This window comes from Silene latifolia, chromosome Y (genome assembly GCF_048544455.1).
Source record: "Silene latifolia isolate original U9 population chromosome Y, ASM4854445v1, whole genome shotgun sequence".
NCBI lineage: Eukaryota > Viridiplantae > Streptophyta > Magnoliopsida > Caryophyllales > Caryophyllaceae > Silene > Silene latifolia.
In genome coordinates, this window is record NC_133538.1 from 35,017,382 (window position 1) to 35,023,795 (window position 6,414).

At 42.9% G+C, this 6,414-nt stretch overlaps 1 non-coding gene across 1 annotated transcript; it reads right to left on the reverse strand.

Moving 5' to 3' along the window:
- Window positions 1–5,976: 5,976 nt before the first annotated feature.
- Window positions 5,977–6,082, reverse strand: LOC141635678 (small nucleolar RNA R71). The gene has a single exon (XR_012540348.1). It is a non-coding gene; the product is annotated as a small nucleolar RNA R71 (small nucleolar RNA).
- Between the last annotated feature and the right edge of the window lie 332 nt (window positions 6,083–6,414).

Here is a 6,414-nt window from a genome sequence, read left to right on the forward strand (position 1 = left end):
TATTCCCCGTCTTGAGTTGTAGTGGGCTTGAGACGAAACTTCTAGTGTATACCGACTCAATTTGAGCTGTTGGGCTTTTTATAACTTATGGGCTTTTCCCTTCTCTTTTCCCTTCACAAAACCCCCAACTAAACCCTCACAACTCCATCTCCCTCACTCCTAAATTCTGAAATTTCCCAACAAACACACAACTACAACACCATTGTTACACAACCTCCACCTTCTTCACTAAATTGGCCATAAAACCTTCATTTCTCATCGGTTTTCAGTGATTTTCGCGTCTATCTCTTCCTCTCATCGCCCTCCTTCTTTCTAGGTAAGAAAAGAACTATCTTTCCTCCATTAATGGGGCTGTCGAGCCAATTTCTCATGGTACCCTTTTTTCTAGTTTCGATTTTTAGTCTTATTTGGTGTTTTCTTATGTTTAGGAGAAAGTTTAGTTGACCCGGAAGTGGATTCTTGCTTGTGAGACGATTACAATAGAGATTAAGAGCTAAAAGGTAACGGTGATGGGTTACTCGACTTACATGTCAAATTTGTGTGTTTTATGTGTGGTTGGATGCATACAAATGTTAAAGTTGGTAACTTTCATGTTTCATTCCATTGTTATGTTGAATGAAGTGGTTTTATGAGCATTTTCATATGTTTGGTTGACATGCTATCTTATTTTAAGGTTCATAATTGATGTCATATGTTTAAATTATCCCAACATGCTAAATTTACCGAGTATTCATCATATTAGAGAAGTATGAAATGATTGAATGAAAGATGGTTGAATTTGGAAGACTTTAGATGGATGTTTGATGAGTTTTTCGTGTTCAGTGATCCTCTGCCGGTGGGCCGGCAGCCGGCCTACCCAACCGGCAGCGAGTACATGGAATTTTGGTGTCTTTTATAATAGGGTGTATCCCCTGTGGCGGGCAATGGTCAGCCAGTCACCGCGAGAGAATACACAATGTGAAATGTTGAACTTAATTGTTTATAGGGTGTACTCCTGCCGGTGGGCAGTGGCCGGTCAACCGGCAGAGAATACATAATGTGCAAGTTGAGCTTATTTGGCTATAGGGTGTATTCCCTGCCGGTGGGCGGCAGCCCGGTCAGCCGGCAGAGAATACACATTGAGCATATGTTGACCTTGTTTACCTTGACCTGTATTCCCTGCCGGTGGGCCGGCAGCCGGTGGACCGGCAGAGAATACACTTTCAGCCTTTTTGGCTTTGTTTTACCTTGGCTTGTATCCCCTGCCGGTGGGCCGGCAGCCGGTGGACCGGCAGAGAATACACCTACTTCTATTTTTGGCCTTGTTTCACCTAGCATGAATCCTCTGCGGTGGGCAGCCGCAGTGGTGCCCACGCCGGCAGAGAGCACCTGGTAATCATTATACTCTTATGTTCATACATGCTTCACGTGAATTGTTTACGTTATGTTTGTGCAATCATTGTTACTCGTATTTGTGACCGGAGTGTGACGGTTTACATTGTGTGACTACTCGACATTCCTTATTTATTTGCCCTCGGACATTGGGTCACGATTATGTGCCATTGTTTCCGAGTTGGGCTATCTTCCTTCCGCCTCTTCGGACCTTGGGGTACGGATAGGTACCATGGTTCCGATTTGGGGTTACTCGACCTTGGGGCACGGCTAGGTGTCATGGATCGAGTCTTGGATACGATTTGGGATTGTATGTCGAATCGGGTGTCGTCCATCCCGAGAGTCTGGCCAGATTTAGACTAGGACCGTATTATGATCGTCGTCCTACCAGGAGGTTGGAGTCTACGGGTTTGTCTTGTTTTGAGTCAATCCTTTGTAAATGTCTTGCTTGTTACGGTCATTGGTGTGTTCTTATATACGAGAGTGCACGTCTTCTATGCTTTTTTGTGAGAGTCTTGGTCCTATCGGATACTAGTGGTGAGATGCAAGCCCCTAGTTGCGATATGATCGCCGGGATTTATGTTCCTATCCGTTCTTATGGTGAGATGTAAGCCATAAGTATGAATGTGACATTAGTAGCCACGTCCCGTGCTATGGTTGTTAAGAGGTTTTCAAAGGAATGGCTATTGGTTTCCATCCATGTATTTTCTATTTAATTGATCCGTTATTTACTTTCTTCATATGATTCGATGCCTATCTCATTAAGAATGCAACATGCCTATATCGTTATGATTATCGTTATATTCCCTTGTTCATATTATTCAAGTATGATGCATGATCGATATGTTTAATTAAGTTCTTGCTTATGTGCATTTCGACATATGGTGGCTGGGAGAACCCTGAGTTACTCCCCACTGACTGTGGCGTTCATGTTTACATGAATGACAGGTTTGTGATGCAGATTATGGGGAAGACGTGTGAGCTAGCGAGAACGTTGACCCTTGGACCTTAGTTATAGGTTGCTTAGACTCACCTATCGTTAGACTTGTGTTTATTCGTGGGATATCTTTTCCCCAACGCACTTGTTTTAAATTGTAAAACTTAATTATCTTTCTTTTCATTTTTGTTCGATCACTTATGGTGGATTTCGCACTTTAAGCTTTTAAAGGTTTTAAAAATCTCGTATTTTCCGCTTTAATTTTGATGCCCTATCGAGGGGTGTCACAGAGCAAACCCAAGCCGACAGTTAGGATGTATCAATTTCACGGTGCGAAGGCCCAAAGATAACAAACGATCAAGCGAAGATATAGACAACTGAACAAGCTCAGCCCCATCATCAGACGAAATAGCCGATGGAGACGAAGCTGGAGGTCTAGTGATACCCTGAATGACAAAACTATGGAGGCCGTCAACACACTCCGGAGGTGCTACAATATCACCCCGACTATGCCGACATCTAGCGCAATAGGTGCGGGTTTTAAAGAACACCCCACACAACCAGATCCCCATCCGTCTCAAAGTACTCTCGGCATTGAAGTAAACAGTCAAACCATCATTAAGAGTCTGACGCTTAAGTTCCAATGTACCATCATGACAATGCCGGTCCTGAAAATGCTTCTGCCATGCAATCTTAGTAAGGCCCTTACCAAAACCATCTCGACACGCATGAAGACTCGAAAAAGGACAATGGAACAGCAAAAGCTCGAGCATGAAGGGAGAAGCAAAACCCCACACCCTACCTACACAAAAACTGATATAGCCACCAAGCAACCACCCGAACGAAAACCACCCTGCACGCAACCGCACATGCAGCTAGAGGCAAGACACCCAAAAACTGACCTGTGACCAAGGTAAATGGTCGCAACCCTAGCTACTCTATCTCCACGGCACAAGCAACCCGCAACACCCACACCACAACCACGACCCAGGGGGGCTGATAGCAATGGCCGGACACCGCACCAGGAGACCTGTGGCCACAGGCCAACAACCAGCAGCATAAAAAAGAAAGGAAAACAGACGACAGCCCTGTAAACTGCAAACAACCAGCAGAAACCCTACGAAAACAAGCAACGGCAACCACCCTAATAGATGGCATATATGCCAGTGATGGACGCACGTTGACGGTGGCAGGACAGTAGTGCGAGTTTTGAAAACGGCGGAACCCTAAAAGAGATACAGAATCGTAACAAAACGAAAAAAAAAAAGATCAAAAAGAGGCCTACCACCGGCAAAACGACCACCAGTTCCGGGACGGCCACCTGAGGACTGACCGACGAAGTAGAACGCCGGTTGGGAGGCAGTTACACAGAAACCACAAACACGATCACAGCCGCAACCCTAATAGCCATTACAAAATGATCCCAGCCGCAATAAACGACATGGAAACGGTGACACCGGCAACGTGAGGTGATACGTGCAATTGATATAGAGTTTTTAGCCTATTATTGCACGTATTTATATGTCTTTTTGTATTGATATGTATTGCAAAATGCCCCAAATTGGCTACTTTGGTTTGTTTTGCCTTTATTGCAGAAATGGAACTGATAGTAGCGGAATCGACCTTTATTCCTCCTATTTAGAAAGCACTGTAAGGAGACGGAAGTATTAGAGCAAGAGTTGTGCCTCGTGGTGTGTGAAGGAAGATCCATGAAGCTGCCAAGGACTTATTAGAAGCTGTTGCGTTGGTTATCCACTCGATCGAGTGTAAATCTGTGTCGATCGAGTGGTTTGGCTGGAGCAGATGGTCGATCGAGTGATTCTAACAGCTCGATCGAAATGGAGTTTATAGGAGTTACTCGATCGAGAGCCTTAACTGTTCGATCGAGTACAATTGTTGGAGAAGACCTCGATCGAGTGATCTGAAAATGCTCGATCGAGGGGTTTGCTATGATACACGGGTTGACTTAATCCGTGATAGGTTTTATTTTGTTAACTTACGCTCCCCTATATAAGAGAGTCGTAATTAGGTTAATAAAAATACTTTTACAACTCTTAACACTCTTTACTGCTTAATCTCAAACCTTTGCTCTTTGCTTTGAAGATTGTTCTCTACGCTGGATTCTTTAAGAATTTAATCATTCTTCTTTCCTTAATCTTAAAACTTTGTTTTGCATGAATTTCTTGTTCTTTCATTATTATTCTTATCCTCGTCTTATTTATGCATGATTATCATCGTTTCATCATGTATTCCATTAGCACATATTTTGTTGTTATTGTTAATTACATTAAGAACATGAGTAGCTAATTCTCTTTATGTTAGGACTAGGGAATCCATGGTAGGATTGTGACGATGTAGCGAATAGACTAGATAATTTACATGTGAGAATCTGTCCCCATAGCAATATTGATACGTGTATTTTATATAGCCTTTTTAGTCTTATTTTGCACGTATTTCTATGCCCTTTTGTATTATTTTGTATTGCAATATGTCCCGACTTAGTTGAGTGCACGCTTCTAAGTTACCTTTAATCTGGTTAAATTTACTTCTGGATCGGAAGATTGGATTAAATAGACCTGCTATGAACAGTAGACTACCCTGACGAGGACAGAAGTTAAGTTAGTGGAAATCTAGGATAGAAAGTGGACCGGAAGGACCTTTCCTATATCCGTCTCACAGTAGATTGTCTAGGCTATTTGCAGCTGAGTCGATAGACTACCATGGTGAACCGAAATTCCGGCATGCCTTTTCTCATTTGATCATCTTTATTATATTTTCTATCTTTATTGCTCTCTCTTTACTGCTCTTTCCTATAACCTCTTATTAGTTTAGAAACCAAAATTTAAAACCCCCATTTGTGACCAAATAGATGGACCTTTAACAGATATCTTGCCTCCCTGTAGAGATCGACCTTGCTTATCACTAGCTTCTTTGTTAGTTTTAATTAGGTTTATTTTTGGTACAAAACGACAGTCTTAAATTTTGGCGCTGTTGCCAGGGAGGCAATAGCCCTATCTGTTTTTGTTTTCGTTTATTTTTACCTGTCTCAGGGAATTTCAATTCCTTGAGACAGTTCTCATTTATCTCTATCAGTGTTGTGTATGCCCAGGTCAAACAGGTCGGTAATAGTTCTAGCTGATTCACAGCCAGAAAGACTGTTTCGGCATAGACTCCGTCTGCAAAGAAACTTCGAAAGGAATACTTGAGTACTTTCGAGCCCGAGCTACAACACTTTTTATTTGCAGAAGACCAGTGTTTTGAAGAAGACAATCTCATTTCTGCCAACAAGCCAGTAAAGATGCCAAACATTGCAAGTCACTCGGAGCCCAAAGCTTCCTCGATTCCTAAAGGTTTCAACCTCCAAACTGAGGACGGTAACACTTTCGATATCCATCCGTCTTACATAAATCTGGTGGAAAGGAATCTGTACCGAGGTGTGGCGGGTGAAGATCCGCGAAAGCATATGGAAGTCTTTACCGACTATTGCTCTACTATTCCCGCTACTAAGGGAGTAACTCGAGACAAGATAAAGGAAGTGCTTTTTCCTTTTTCTCTGATCGACTCGGCCGTGAGTGGTGACGATCTTGACCGATCACACGGTATCACCAACTGGGAGACTCTCACACTTGCCTTCTACAAAAGATACTTCCCTCCACAACGCACTAATCAGCTGAGGGGAAAGATTACTAGTTTCAAGCAGGCACCTGATGAGACTTTCTATGAAGCTTGGTGTCGGTTTAAGAAGTTGGTGAGGTATCTTCCTCACCATGGTTTTGATCAGTGGTTTTTGTGCAACAAGTTGGACAATGGGTTGTATGATGACCACTGATCTATACTTGACGCCTCATCCAACGGAAGATTTTAAAAGAATATTGATGATGATAAGGGATTGGGCATTATTGAGGAGATGGCTGTAATACTCCGTATTTATAAGTCTCTGGGTACTCTATCGAGTAGGCCTTACTCTGTCGAGTAAGGGAGAGTTGCGTTTTAAAATAGTTTCTGACCTGTTAGGTACTCGATCGAGTAACGTAGATACTCGATCGAGTAAGGGGGCACTCGATCGAGTACCTTAGCTACTCGATCGAGTAGCCGGTTTACGGGGA